At 30.8% G+C, this 15,823-nt stretch overlaps 1 protein-coding gene and 1 long non-coding RNA gene across 2 annotated transcripts in view; both read left to right on the top strand.

Moving 5' to 3' along the window:
* Positions 1–13,178, top strand: part of LOC138318554 (uncharacterized) — a 31,220-nt gene extending 18,042 nt beyond the window's left edge. Inside the window, exons 2-3 of the long non-coding RNA XR_011207886.1 lie at positions 285–984; positions 8,314–13,178. This is a non-coding gene — a long non-coding RNA (uncharacterized lncRNA). The remainder of the gene's footprint in view (positions 1–284; positions 985–8,313) is intronic.
* Positions 1–15,823, top strand: part of LOC138318556 (phosphofurin acidic cluster sorting protein 2-like) — a 375,127-nt gene that overhangs the window by 162,632 nt on the left and 196,672 nt on the right. The gene's annotated exons all lie outside the window — the stretch shown is intronic.

The following is a 15,823-nucleotide window of genomic DNA, read 5'->3' as shown; positions in this document are numbered from 1 at the left end:
GAAAAGATTGTATTGATGGCCTCAATATGATCATTTATACCCTATTCTCTTGTTATATCTTGAAATCAGAATAGTAATATCCTGTCACTTGTTTTGGGAAGAATTAGGTTCCATGGTCTCATGTCAAATGAAGGTGAGTACAATACGGTGGTAATTTAGAAATATCAACAACGCTTTGACGGTAGAAAATGGGAAATCGTAAACCATCTTTGTAATTTAGCTTTTTGGAGAAATTCTAATTTTTGTATGCAAACATAATCAGTAAGATTTTATGTTTATTTCAGGCAGTAGCCGGACGAGCCATCTGTCCCAGAAGTTTTAATTATGAGAACAAACGAATACTCAATGTCCATTTTAGTCTGCGTGGCTATTGTTGGGATGTTTTCAACAAACATCTCGCAGACCCTGAAGGGGAGACTGCTTGCGGAAACAAACACTTTAGAATTTGGCGTTACTCCCCATCGCCTCATCGAGAAATACTCACCCGAACAGTTTCATTATTAAATATGTGATTTTTGTGTTGGGACCGGGAGACTGTACTTACGGTATTGACTTAGCTTTGTACAAATATCATCAGAAACGTGGGGAAATAAAAGCGAGGGTAACCCAACATTTAAAGCAAAGGGCACATGCCATTTGCCAAGGAAACGGCTTGGACCGTAGTAGACCCAAAATTAAAAGAGACAATTTATCTGAAAAAAATTCCTAAAAGAGCAGGAATCCCAATATTTTGTACAAGGTGTGACGTTCAATTTCGCAAATGGTGAAAAATATTATCTTCTCAGAGCATCAGAGGAGGATTTCCAGACAAAAAAAAGAGCATCATGCATGAACATATATTTTTCAACATGCACTTCGATGACCACTGGGCAAGAATAAAAACATCGGAGTTTGTTTTCATTCTTGAGAATGGCTGACCAGTGACCCCGTATCTTCAAAGAGAGCCCGTGCGGACACGCCCTTCAGATCGAACTTTCTGTTGGTGTAAGTATTTATGATTATTAAACATGCTATCTTATTGCTGACCTTTTAAATGAAACACGCTTTTTGATTCATTTAGACTTTTGAAGGAGAACTAATTTATCTTTTATATCAATATTATTCCAGTAAAAGTATGAAAGTAAAAATATTGTACTAAGATGCCTCTCTGAGTAAAATTGCTCTACTTTTAGGTTACAGAAGTTCAATATAGAAAAGGTACAATAGTTTAATTCTTTTTAAATAATAATCTTGGAATATTTGTTTTATAATGCAAAAGTGATTTTAAGAATTTGATAAATTAATAATATTGAAGTTTGCATTAGATGCATCAAACATCTGTTTCATCCTTCTTGGATATTTTTTACACAAGGATCATCTTTGAAATATATCTTATAAAAGGAGATATCATAGCAGACAATGGAGATATCCTAATGCAGCTGTTTCAACACTCTTAAGATATTGCTTGGGGTGAAAAGATAGAAAATTAATTAAACACGCAGAAACAAAACTTTTAAAGAATATCAATATGGTCATAAATTATGCATTTTTAGAAGATATCTTAACATTATTGATGTGTTCAAAATCTAGGTTCAGTGTAGAGAGGTGAGTTATGTTATTAAAAATCCCTATTACCTACATAGTGAAATTTATCAATGATTAAAGTGTGGTTGATCCATATATATATCTTAATATTGTCAGCTCATTTTATTTATAGAGCTTTGATATAGACCAACGGAATATCTTCATCTTTAGAATAAGGGATATTTCCCGCAAGTCTAAATGTATTGTGAAAAAAATTTCATTTGCAATCTTATTTCAAAATATTTGCATAATTGTTTCATAGAAAAAAACTCAAAAATAAAATGGTAAAACTTTGTTATTCCTTACTTAGATTGTTATAACTGCACAACCTTATATAAAACTCCATATTCAACGAAATAAAATGAATATTCCTCTTTGCCAATTCTTAATATTACGTTTTTATTTAATATGATGGTGGCCGTTAATAAAACGTATTAAATATTTAAGAATTGCCCATTGTAAATTATGGCGGTGGTTTTAAATCATATTACGGTAATAAATTTGATCAAGTTCGGTCTGTGTAACTGGTAAAATATTGTTTACCTTCTAGAAATCTTTTTTATAACCTCGTACCAGTCAGGAAATAAAAATTTGATCTTCAATAACATACGGTTTTAATATTCAATCAGTTATTTCAGCATATGAGAGATGTATTTTTGTTATCAAAATATTAAAATCCCGTTTCTCGTTTCCTTTATGTATATACATGAGCTTATTTATGAATACTTCTACTTTTATGGCTTTATATTAAACATTGTATAATCCCTAACAAAACTGGTAATACTAATCATATAATATTAACATATCTTCTCTGTCACTAAAAACATTATCACATCTTGGAATATTGTTAATTGAACTATGGTATTTAGCAAACTTTTTTTCTATTGTTGTAAAGGTTTGATAAATATAAATTATATATCTTATAAGTCTTTAACTACTTTTATAGATCACCAAATCCAATAACGGTAACCCTTGGTGTAGAAACTATATTTTCTTTACAAATCACATAATCCCTGAAAAAAATCCTTGTTGTCTCTGCAGCTTATAGTTATTTTTATCTTTCTATGCTGTTATACTTTGGTGTGTATGGAATGAAAGTATAGTTAATATGAATATAAATATTGAATTATAGCTTGGGACATAAGCATAGCATATACACGTAGTTCATATTTACTGTAAATTTCTATTTAGGAGAATGATTTTAAATTGATTGACAAAATATATGAAAATTCATTAAACTAATAAAAAAAAAGAAGAATATAACATAGCCTAAAGGCCTTGCTAAATGGTGCATATTCATTGGAATAAATTGATTATATTAAACAGGCAATATTACAGATGACCGATTCAGAAGAGCTGTTCAGTTTCCAAAGGACAATTACAGAGAATTAATCTGGCTTGTCGCTGTAGGCGGTGTTTCTCCATATCACGCAAATTTCCGACACAACACGCTTTAATTGTCATTCTACGGCTATAGGCATTCTAAAAAACAAAGACTGTTTCATATGAAGTGTTATTTGCAATTACTAAGCCCGAGCAAGCCTGAGATCAGAGAGACACGTAATATATTGTAGTATTAAAACGGCTTAGTGGCACATGTAAGTCAAAAAATAGGAACATGCTATGACTAACGGTTTATTATCATTAACTGCTAATTATTATTCAAATAATTGATATGCACTACGTGACTATCTACACTGTACATGTTATATATACGATAATTACAATGTACTAGAAGTAAAGAAAAAAGTTAGTTTTTTTGCGTTTTTGGTATGTGTGTGGGTTTTCAACTTACGCCTTTTTTTCATTTCACTTGATATTATAGTGTTTAAATGATAAGAAGAGAAATGATCTTGATTATTTTGACTATTTTATTAAAAAACAATTTGGCTTTATATATGTGTAACATTTACTATACGTCTTATTGCATCTATAGGTTAATATTCAAATGTGCAAAATTGATATTTATGTATATAGCTATTATATATCACTATTTACATTTTTTAAATGTATATGGTATCATTGCTATATATGCATATCATATATTTCCGCATGTCTGTGATAGTTTTATACAATATTCTTAAACATTTCTATCTACCATGTATATCAAAAATATTTTCACTAATCAAAATTTTGCATTGTCCTGATTATTATAGTGCTTAATTTTCAAAATACTAATTTGTAAAAATGTCAAAATTATAATTTGTTTCGGACGAGATGAATACCTAGTGTAATACATTATGTATTTTCTTATAAATCTAACGCAATTGTTAGCTCAAACGGTTTCCTAAAAAATGAAATTGCGATTGGAATATTTTTGAAGCACTGGATATATAGGGGATTGGGGAACACATTTAGTTGTTGATAGACATTATCTGACCCCATCTAATCCTATTGGGTTAAACTTTCCCGAATACTACTCAAAATATCTGCAACACTACATGGCGGAAAGATTAATAATACAACCATCAAAGCCACACTGGCGCAGCTCACTCTCCCTTCTTACCTGGATTTACCTATGTTCTTTTTTGTTTTATGGTTCGTCAATGACGTCATCGTATGTGCCAGGTGCAAATACTTCAGTGTTTGTCATGAATACTGATCGTTATCTCTGGGACTGTTTACAGCACTCGATATATTAAACATCAATAGTAACATATCGAAATAACAATAAACTAGAATCTAACAAGATGTCCGCCGTTTCTAATAAATCGTCTAATGTTCTTCTTCACTTGAGTTTTGAATATTTCTTAATGTTTAAAATTTACCAAATTATGTTTGAACATTTACAAAAGTTACATTAAATCTCTGTTAAAATAGTATTAGAAACACTTTGTTTTCTAGATCATGTCGGAAATCTCCGTACCAGAAAAGAATTCCCCGATCGCGAATAGAAAACCTTTATCACATATAGCTGATGCCTCATAGAAAATGTTGGTCACAATTCAAAGTAGGTTTAATATGCTTATCGTCATAAAAAAATAAGAAATGAAAAATAATATAACAAAAAAACAACATAAAAATTTCCAACAACTGGGAGTTTTTCTTTATTTTTATTTTTTTTTTTTAAATTTTGTTAAAAGTTTTCAATAAAATTCTGGCATATCTATCTTGCAGACATTAGTGTCTAGCATGCATGTTTTGTAGAAATAATATCTCTTCACTCAAATACATACCAATACAAATACACCCGGGAAATATTTCAACCCAATGGTTTCAAGTTGTTGCAGAATTTTTCTCGTGCAGTTTTGAACATTTATTTTGAAAATAGAAAGAAAGGATTTTTTTTTATTTCAGCTTTATTCGTTTCATAGCATTAAATTCACTTCAAGTTTCGTGTTTTGTCACTTTCTTTCCCGTCAACCAGAGACTCCAACCATATCAGACATATCTTATCATAATTTGTATGTTTAAATGTACTTAAAGTCTCTCTCTATATATACTTTAACGACACAATAATTCGAACAGTTTGACATTGGTTTTGAATAATTAAAAATGTAAACGTGAAAAAAAATCCGTTACGAACCAATATCTTTCTGACGATGATCGCAAAAATATGATGCTATACCCGTATACAAAATTAGACATTACTAAAAATGCGATTGCCCAGACTAGTGAAATGGTAGCAAAACCCAAGTTTACTACCATTGATCACACCGCAAAAATGATAATATCTAATCTCTCATCAGAATGTATTTGATCAGGTTTCGTTAGTTTATAGCTGTTTAATTTTATCAACTCTGCCTTGCCAACATGTGCGTTCAACCTACATAATTCGTAAATTACTTATTCAATAATAATAATATAACGTTTTACATTTTTCTTCCAAGTCAGTAACATTAAATCAACAAAATACAATGCAAGACATATAATAAAACATATTCAGCAATATATAAGCATTTAACTAAAATATGAGACATCTCCCATTTTACCGTGAAAATAACATTAGTTAGCGACCTTTCAGTCACAGAGTTGTAGACAAGGCCAAGAGTAATATTTTAATGAATGATGTACAATATATGGATATTCGATCGTCGGTGTTAGCAAATGTTTACACAATACTGGACGATGGGGCCAGATATCGGCCACGAAAAGACTTGGTCCTGGAGAAGGTTCCACCGCCCATTCTTTTGGTAACACCTGACATGATCTATAGTACAAACTTGGCGTGGTCTCTACGATTCTGGTGAGAAAATCGCCTCAGCATTCTTCTGCCTCACACAGTACCGAATTCTGCAATCATGTCTATTTCCCGTTTTGGCGAATTTCCTCGGCCTGTTTGTTTGCCAATATTAGCTGATGTTTGCCCAAGAATGACCAATGTTTGTTTACTTGTAGAAGTAAATTCGTGTTGAATGCCCGCTGCCTTTCTCGGCCGTCCAACACCATGTCCTTTGGTCACACCAATTAAGTTCGCATCAGCTTATGTCAACATATCCTAATTAGGCTGTATGTACCAAATTCTTCTCCTAACGTTTAAACAAACATTCTTACTTACAGCTAAACATGAGCCGGTTAAAGGTGTCACACTAGTTAAGCCGTAAGATGGCCGCAAGGGCACTTTCGATGTGAACAGGTGACAAGACTTACACAACAATAAAACCACAGACGCTACAATGTTTTACAATATTTTACAACAAAATCTGAATAAATGTCACGAAAGTCTAGGTTGTTATACGCTAAAGGCTTGAATGCAATCACCATATGCTATTTTCACTAAAATTCAATTCCACAGTCATCTACAACTTCAAATTAAATGCATAGTTCCAATGTTTTAACTTTAGTTTTTTACGAAAAAGTATATAGATATAAACAATTATGACTATCACATTGTTCATTGTTCTAAAATTTCTTTGGGCGTAAATGAATATATAGGTGTATTTGTTAAACATAATTATAAGAATTTTGTTATCATTATATGTGAATATCATAGCTCATGCAAATTGCTGTAAACCACTTATTGAAACGAGCATTTCGTCGTTAATACATTTGCATGTCTCCTTTCTTTGGTTAATTTTATCTTGCGGATAGTATGTTGGTTTAAAACATATATTATTGTTACAAGAACTTATTATTGTGCTCTACACCCCTTTTGCATTTATGTTAATGCTGTCGTTTGAATATAAAAACCCGCCCAACTAAATATGTCTAATTGTCGACCATCAGACCATGTGATGATGGAGCTAATTTATACAATGACAGTCTAGCGCGTGCAGGGTGATATGTTAAACGAGCTCATTAGAGTCAGACTGTCACATGACTTGTACCTAGGGGGCGCCACTATCGCAGGGTCGACCAACAGGACACTTTAATTCCATCAAATGACGTTAGATGATTATCGTCTGCTAGTGTTGGGAACAGTTTTTGATTAGATGATTAAGGCTTCGTCTGATATTACACCAGCTTATAAACGACTTAGATCATTTAATAAGAGACTTGTCAGCTTGGCTCGCCCACGTATGACACAAATATTCACACAAAATTTTACTAGTAAAGCAATTGTACAAACAATCAATGAATCAAATAAATTTGCTGGAATTATTAAGATGAACAAAATTATTAACTAAAAATCAAATATAAACCAAAAGATGTCAACCAATATTTTGCAACAATCACTTCTAAAATGAAAACCGAGTAGGCGATGTCGTTTCTTTCCGGACGATGTTTCCGTTAAGATGAAATGATTGGTTGACAAGTGTTTTATACTAATGCGTGATAATGGACCGAGACATGCAATGTTGTAATCAGAAACAAAGCATGCAACTGCTTGTAAAATGCCGATCAGAAAATAACTTTTCTTCGCAGTCACGCTCTCTTCAATATTGTTGTTAACATATCTTCGTACAAACTTGTTTTTGTCTTTATACAATGGTTTAAGGAAAGTAATAGTACTAAAAATATTGAATTATATATAAATAAAAAGATGATGAGGAGTTCGAATCCATTAATCTCATTTTAATCTCTGCTCAGCTTTAAATAGACATGGAGATATATATGATTATCATGGTTTAGGCGTCATACGTCATGAAGTAGTAACATACATTTAGGAAAGAAATAGTAACCGTTTTGAAAGTAATAATAAAAACCTAAAGGATTTTACACAATTTTCTGTAAGATTTGAAATGAATTTCTTTAAAAACCTGCTAAGCTTTTAAGGCAAAAATTGATGTGTTTTATGTTTTAAGATCGGAAAATAATGGGTTTTTTTATTTCATAAATGATTTTTAACTATTATTTACGATATTGGTAATCGCTGGTGTAAATATCACTTTAAGTCTTTAAGGTGATTTCTGGCTTTAATTTTATCATCCAATATAAATGCGCATAAAACATGAAATACTTTAAAGCTGCACGTGTCGTTCTCTGAGATTATGTCGTCGAGGCGATTTAAACATTCCGTCGTAGATTTCTGTAGTAAGGAGCGCATCGCTACTCAGGAGTCATACAACATCGCTACATTTATCTCCCAAATACAAACTTGTAAATAAATCGATGTGATAAATTAATGTTATATTTGCCTTACAAGCTGTTGAAATTTGGTAAACACAAATGGAGAGTGTCATGTACATAGCTGCAGATATTTACTCTTCTGTACACAGTCGGCTTTACCTACTCCGTACGGGCTGTAAGCTGTGTCTACACATATAAAGTCCTCATGGCCTGACGTTTAGAACTGTACAAGCGATACTTTAATCACTGTCAATATTATTTCTCTGATAAAACTGTTGATTGTCTATATTTATATTTCAGATCCGAGTATCATAGATTACGATTCATGAACTGGATAAAAATTCACCAACACCGCCACCAGTTCTGAGAATGAATAGGGAACACGTTGGAGGAAAAACAACAGGAAAACGAGTTGAAATGACAATGCATCAATTCACCTGCATTAAAGATGTGATGATGTAGTGGTTCAGTATAGTGTGCACGTTGAGTTGCCAACACATAAGGGATATTTTGACGATTAACCCCTATTTTAACCGACGGCCTTGTGATTTTTGCTTGATGGATTTTTGGAAGTTAAAGGGATTATATCATATTAAAACAGAGAAAAAGAAGGACAGGTATAGCAATTACAATACATGCTGATTATCAAAAAGTATTATGTCATGTCGTTAAAATGAAAAAAAGATGGTAAATATATGAAAGTTAAAAATCGCGATATCTAGGTAAAACTCCAAGGTATTCCATTTTAAAATGTATTGTTCCATTTATATTATAAGTAAAATTTTATCACGATGTGAATGTACAATTAGTACAAACGATTATGTATAAAAGGTATTGTTCTATTGTACAATAATTTAATAGGCATAAAGAAATACCAGTTCTACATTTTTTAAGTACATGAAATTATTTGGTGCTCATCTTCGCGTACAATTTGATGTTGTGCTTTTATTTAAGGTACCATATATGTTTCTGTGTTCATTATAACACTTTGTTTCAGAAAAATGAAATAGGGAAACTGGTTGTACTTTGTTACATTCCGTAATAGCATTAATAATTTAGCAAACACCAGATACGTATGCGTAATGCAGATCTGGTTTTAATCATATTTGCAAGATTAAGCACCAGTAGGTCATCGTTTACAAATGGTCCTGTTGTATGGATAGTTCGCAAATATCTTCACCAATTTTTATGCTCCTAAGTTAATCAATATCAATATTGTATTCAATTTCAACTCACTGTCTTATTATTAGTCTATATCGAATCGTATTCTTTGCAATTACTTGTTTATTTCATTAAATATCATACGCATTATTATATATCATTTCTCTTGTCAATTGTGTTGAAGTATTCTTATTCTAATTATATAATATTTATTGAGATTATTTATTCTTAATTTCTTATAATTATTTCTTTTTTTTTATGGTTGTGTTTGAGATTTTGAAAAACAAAACTTTTATTTACATGTTATTAAGCATTAACTGTGATTTATATACTAAAATATAACTATTTGTTGGTTTTCTTATCCATTGATAAATAAAAAAAAATTCTCTGTAGCTAATGCCTTTATCGGATTTCCATTGAACAATGTTATTTGGTAGATATGTTCTTTATTGTGCTCAGAGACCGTATGCAATTTAAGATATTATCTCGGCGTTTTAATAAGGGAAGAGTTTATTTTTATGTCACCATTAAACTGCTTAACAAGTATCACATAATCAAGGTATGAAAAAGATCTAAATGAATGATTTATCCAAGATATATTTTCATCGAATCCCGGATAATTTTATTTTAGCGAATCTTGGTGAGCGAAAATGAAAACTCATGTGGTCTAAAAATGTATAAAATATACACCTATTTCGGAAACGTTTATCATTAAACCAGCCACTGACTTTAATCTTCATGTCAAAACAGAATAATGATAATGGATCCTCCATCTTATATAACACAGCATTGTTCATACTATATACATGTATTCATATAAAATCAGATACAGAGCTAGATATCCATTGTTTTGTAAACAATTCATTGTATATGTACATAATAATATGTATTATATGAAATCAATAATTATATGTCACGTATGAATATATGTATAGTATATTAGATCATAGCAATCACCACGTGCACATTTCTTATTGCTATTGATGTTTATGTCTATGCATACTCTCCTCGTTTGATTTCTAGGCTTGGTTTTTATTAACTCTTATCTATGATAAATACTGACATATATGTTATATTTTATTCTATTTTTATATTTATGACTATAACTCATTAGGTCATTCTAAATTAGTTCTTCCATTGTCATTATTTTTAAGTTATGGTATTTCATACTGTAAATAATTGTTCTTCGATCATTATCTTAACAATTCTTATATTACGACTGCCAAATACAAAATCTTTATTTATTTACTTTTATAAATACCATTGTTTAGTTTTCCTTTGATAAAAACCGTTGTTCGGTTTGTCAATTCTTGTCAATTCATCTTGCTCGACTTTCCCATATGAATCTTTATATTTTACAACTTATAAAAAGTCATGGTTTGAATGCCACTTTGTATGGATTTATATTGTTCAGAGTTGACCTATCACAAAAGCCTTGTTAAAAAGTTTGATGCAAATTACTGCTGTTATGGCCAATGCGTCTTGTTGGACGGTTCTTCTCGCTGATGGTCTCAAATATAGTATCAGCCATAAGCTTTGTTTTTTTAATGATGTATCTTTCTATGTACGGAAATCCACGGTTTTGTGCTATATTAATATTTCAATTTTTGTTTTGGTACATGTATGTATAATGTTCATGATCCATTCAAGATTTTTGCTTATATTATATCACTAAAACTGAAATGTATTTAAAAAAAATTATTATGTTGTAGAATTTTTATAAAAAAAATGCGGAAAACAGTAAAGATGAAAAAAATTGACAACGATTTTTGTTTTTCTTTTTATCATTGATGTTGGATGCTTAAAAGAGAAAAGATGTGTGATAAAATAAAAGATAAACAAAGTTGACAATGCTAAAATGTAGAAGGTGAAAATTATTAATTTTGAAAGGATTTAGAAACAGGTGTAGCCTGATGTTCAGTCACTTTGATGCATGTGATAAAATTTTGTTGAAATCAAAAAGTTACCCGTAAGCATTTTAAAATATTGTATTAGAGGTTAACCTTTTTCTTCTTGTGAATATTCTGTGAAGCAATTCCAGAATAACAGCTTATATGATTATTCTTTAATAAATTTTATCGAAAACTTATTGAATTAAACAAAGTGATATAATTTGATTTTATTGGAGTCATATACTTATGTTTTAGTTGACGAATATTTGAGAAGATGTCACCAATTTTAAGATAACGACCGAAGCACATGCTTACTAAAAATGATTTTTTTAATCTTTCTGTAAACTGTAAACTTTAAAAGCACATATGTTTAGTGTGCACCAGTAGACCTTGTGTTTTACTTTTCACTCAACAGCGTTTCTATCTTCCAAGATCAACGATCTGTATGTGGTGAGAGGATATGTACATGTATAACTATGAAAGGCTGATATACACAAGTATTACATTTTTACCATATCTACATTAGTTTCGTAACTGTAAAGGGAAAATATTACATAAGTTCAAAGTTTATCCTAATTGCTTTATTCAAAGGAAATGAAATAGAAAATAGGAAAATACAAATTATTCAAGAATAGAACATGATAAAGAAATCGTCTTTTAAGTAAACATCTGTAGATTGCATGAGTTATTGTGCAATATTATCTTCTAAAACAAGAAAGGATCTTATTATTCTGAAATAATTAATTTTTATTTGTTTTCATACAAAATCTAACTTTCTGATTAGATGATACTTTTTCTTCATATACTATGAAAAACAAAATCCGAGAATATCGCGAAAACTCGACGTTATCATGACGTCACAATAAAGACGTCGAAGTTGCGTATTAATTTGGATAAATAATCCATTGGAAAGTCAATTGAATCACACATTTAAACGTGTTTTATGTTAGCAAGTAATCTGAAAAATTAATTATAAGCATTAATGTAACTATTTTTCATATCCCGATGAAGTTAAAAAAACAGTAACATCAATGCTTAAATAGTAAACCTGTTACCTTATTGTTTATATATGAAGCCCATGAAAACAATTGTCGATGTTCTTTCCAAAATCTTTCTAGAGAAAAATTTACCAGGATTTTGAATACTTTCCTCAATCATCTAGATATTTTAAAACTTAATTATCTATTTGGAAAGAGGTATCCCAATTTTAATATAAGCGACGTTTGCTGAATTTGAGGGGACCAAAATCGTTGAACATTTATAATATTTGAAAAAACACAGTTGAAATATCAATAGCATTTTCCTAAGAATTATTCAAGTATAATTTGATTATCAAATAGGCTAGGTGCTATTCAAGATTCATTCAATAGAGGTGAGATATGAACACAAATGGAATGCAAAGTAAGGGACAATAATTACGTAATCAAGCTTTAATTAACAAAGGTTGCTGAAGTCTCCCCTGTTAAAATTACATGTATGTAGGTAAGAAAACGCCTTGTTGGCACGGTATACAGCTTATTTCTTTTATATGTATACATGTATATTTGCTATTGTTAGAATCCATTATCATGACACATGTATAATTCCTTACAACCTGTAATTACATGCCAGGCCAATATTTACTAATCTAAGAAATGTAATATATATATAATTAACTGAAATTTTACAGAATTTGAAGAATTTTTTCAAATGTTGATTTTTTTCCTAAATTCCAACCATTTTCTGATAAAACGATGTATTCTTTTCTTAAGAAAAGGCCGTATGGGTAAAACGGAACCTATATCAGACGTTAATTCAATATAGATAACACACTATTTCTTTATTTAGCATATATAGTTACGACGATACCAACAAAGCCCCGGGAAGCATAATCCCTGGGTAAATATTACCTCATATACAGGATTTCAACTAAAACAAATACAAATATTGTATTTTATATTGTAGGGTGTTTATTTAGCGATCGTGTTGAATTACTCAGCTGGCATTCATAAAAAACACTTAACAAGATAAAGCTTTAAACATGTTTAATCTGATTTTAGTATTATAACAACAGGATATAATAATTGTTATATAATTTAAACATATCTTGTGATTTTTTGTTTTCTTTACCAGTGATGCTATTTCATTAAGTGAATAAGTATCAAGTTCAATTGGAAAATTTATGTCATTTTTATCATGGTATTCATGTTACTATCTAAACTAATAAACTCTATTTTAAAAAGAATCTATTTAATTTGTAATTAATAATTGTCATAAAACAATTTAATGTTCGAGGGTTTAAAATATCAAACTATTACCATAATTCAAATTAAATTTTTCGCAACACGTTGAAGACAACACTATATTTATTTATTTGTTTGTGTATCAGCTTTATTTGTGTTTCCCGTCACCCTTACGATTCAGTGATTTTATAGCATGTTATCAGTTGATTATATAAACAGCTCTACAAGTTTCAATTGATTTCGGTGGATTATTTGCCCAAACATGGCCGCCGTCTCAATACACTACTGTACTATGAGAGGAGTCCGTATTGGGTCCGTTTAGGCTTCATTTGGTTCATTACTCTGCCTCCCTGGAGGATGGGACGATAATCCCCTAATCGTATGGCCTCTACAATAGAATAAAAAAAGGCTGTTAATGGGAGCACTGTCGAACCGTGGTCATGAAAGACCGCTGAATGACAATACCAGCCTCCGGTTGGGGTTCAGTGACAGCAAACATATACAAATAACCACGCCTGTCTGCTCGCCATTCTCATATCGATCTCACTATGGGTTTGGTTAAAGGAATAGTCGCCAATTTAATCAACATGATATTATAACTATTACCATCAAAGCTCACCCAGCCGAGAATATTATCATCTGTAAAATGGAAGTAAAAATCATGGTAATTGTTCGTCCCATTCACCGTGAACGCAATTCTCCAGCTGGCTTCTGAGGAGAGAACTCGATCCTCTGTCTGTATTGCGGTCCCGTTAGACATGATTAAAAATCATTTGATGATATTCTTCAAAGAGCACAAATAGATAATCAAGCACCTGCAAGTATGAATAACCAGTCAAATTCATTAACGAGATCTCGTTAAGGTAAAATGTCAAATGAAACAATAAGAGCAGTTTATTGGTTTGTTTTCATTAAACCACACCATTTTAGTCCCAGTGTTAAACATTGTTTTCGACATTTTAATTGAAAAAATAAATTAGTGAACCGATCGATAAATCAACGGCACGTGAAATGGTTTCCAATTTTCAGCAGTAATATATATGCAGCGGAGATACGTTTGTTAATTGATATCAAAGACATCGAAGGTCAATATGCTTTTGTAATTTACACTTGAAATATCGCTGTTTGATTCAGCATGTAAATTGGTTGATGGTATTGTATTGGCAGATATTATTAAACCTCTTCAGTTTCCTATTCAAGAATTCGACCGGAAAGATTTCATTTTATGGACGAAAACTACTGCATTATTGTCATGGCTTGTTCAAAATAAAAGTAGTATTTAGAAAAAAAATAGATGTAAAATGATATTTCTCTTCTCCAATGATATAGGATACATGCAATTAGTTTATCGGCAACTTTTACTGTTTTCGTAATTGGCAATTATATCTTTGTTGAACTTTTTGAAATTATACATGTGTTTATTAATAATTAATCAATATTATTAATTTTTAACAGCTCGTAACAATGTATGTATGGATATAAAAATGACAATGAAAGTAAGTGTGATCTATATAATTACAAGAATCAATGCATATGTAGTAAACAATTACAAAAGATCGGCTTGTGTACCTCTAAAAACCTCAGTTCAAAAATTACATTACTTACATTAATTACATTAATTTCATCAAATACTTGTAGTTCAGATTTTTTTCATGTTGTGTCCTGAAAGGTGATTGAGTTCCAATGAAATACGATACTGTAAACTACATTATTTTCGTGAGATACAAATTTTCGCGTAATTTCGCGGGAGAGTCAAACGCGAATTTAAATATTGTAAAAACGTATATTTTATTGTCCAGTTGTCCAGTAAGAACACTTGATCACTAATTTATGTAGAGAACATGGGGAAAATAAGGATATTGTATAGGCAAAAAATAAAATGGTGTGCAGTAATGTTGAAACCTCGGTCACAAAAATATAGGTATCTTATTAATATATATCAGTAAGCTTGTTTAGATCCATGTATTCTGAACAGGAGTATGAAAAAGGTTAGGAGTTGAACAGACTACCCGAACAATGAATCTTCACATTTTTAATCAACATATTGCGTAAAACGTAAGGATACTACTGACGTAAATTTTAGTACAATAAGTATACCTGGAACAGTCACTAATACCATGACTGAAAGGGAGGATTAAAGACAACCACCCAGAGGTATCCGTAGATAACATCCAGCTAAACCTTAATAGGTAATATATTGAAAGTATCGATAGTAAATATATTTAGAAATAGATACCAATAAACCTTAACATACGTAGTGACTGTGTCATGATTAAAAAACAAAGAAAGAACGGAAGAGAAGAAATAACTATGACAAAAAAAAGTAAAATTGAGAGATGGATGCGTATCTGCTACGAAAAAGGCAAATCTCAAGGGAAAGAAACGAATTTGTTTTGTGTCCATAATCTGTTATGCATTTCAGCAATTTACAAAAAAGTGTAATTAGATAAATTTGTTTAATTAGAAATGGTTATACGGACGTGAAACGGGAGTGATTTTTATTTATAACAAATAAACGTGTTCTCTTCAACAGTG

This window comes from Argopecten irradians, chromosome 3 (assembly GCF_041381155.1).
Source record: "Argopecten irradians isolate NY chromosome 3, Ai_NY, whole genome shotgun sequence".
In the NCBI taxonomy this organism is placed as follows: Eukaryota; Metazoa; Mollusca; class Bivalvia; order Pectinida; family Pectinidae; genus Argopecten; species Argopecten irradians.
The sequence above is the reverse complement of the archived record's forward strand: the minus strand, read 5'-3'. Positions and strand labels throughout refer to the sequence as shown.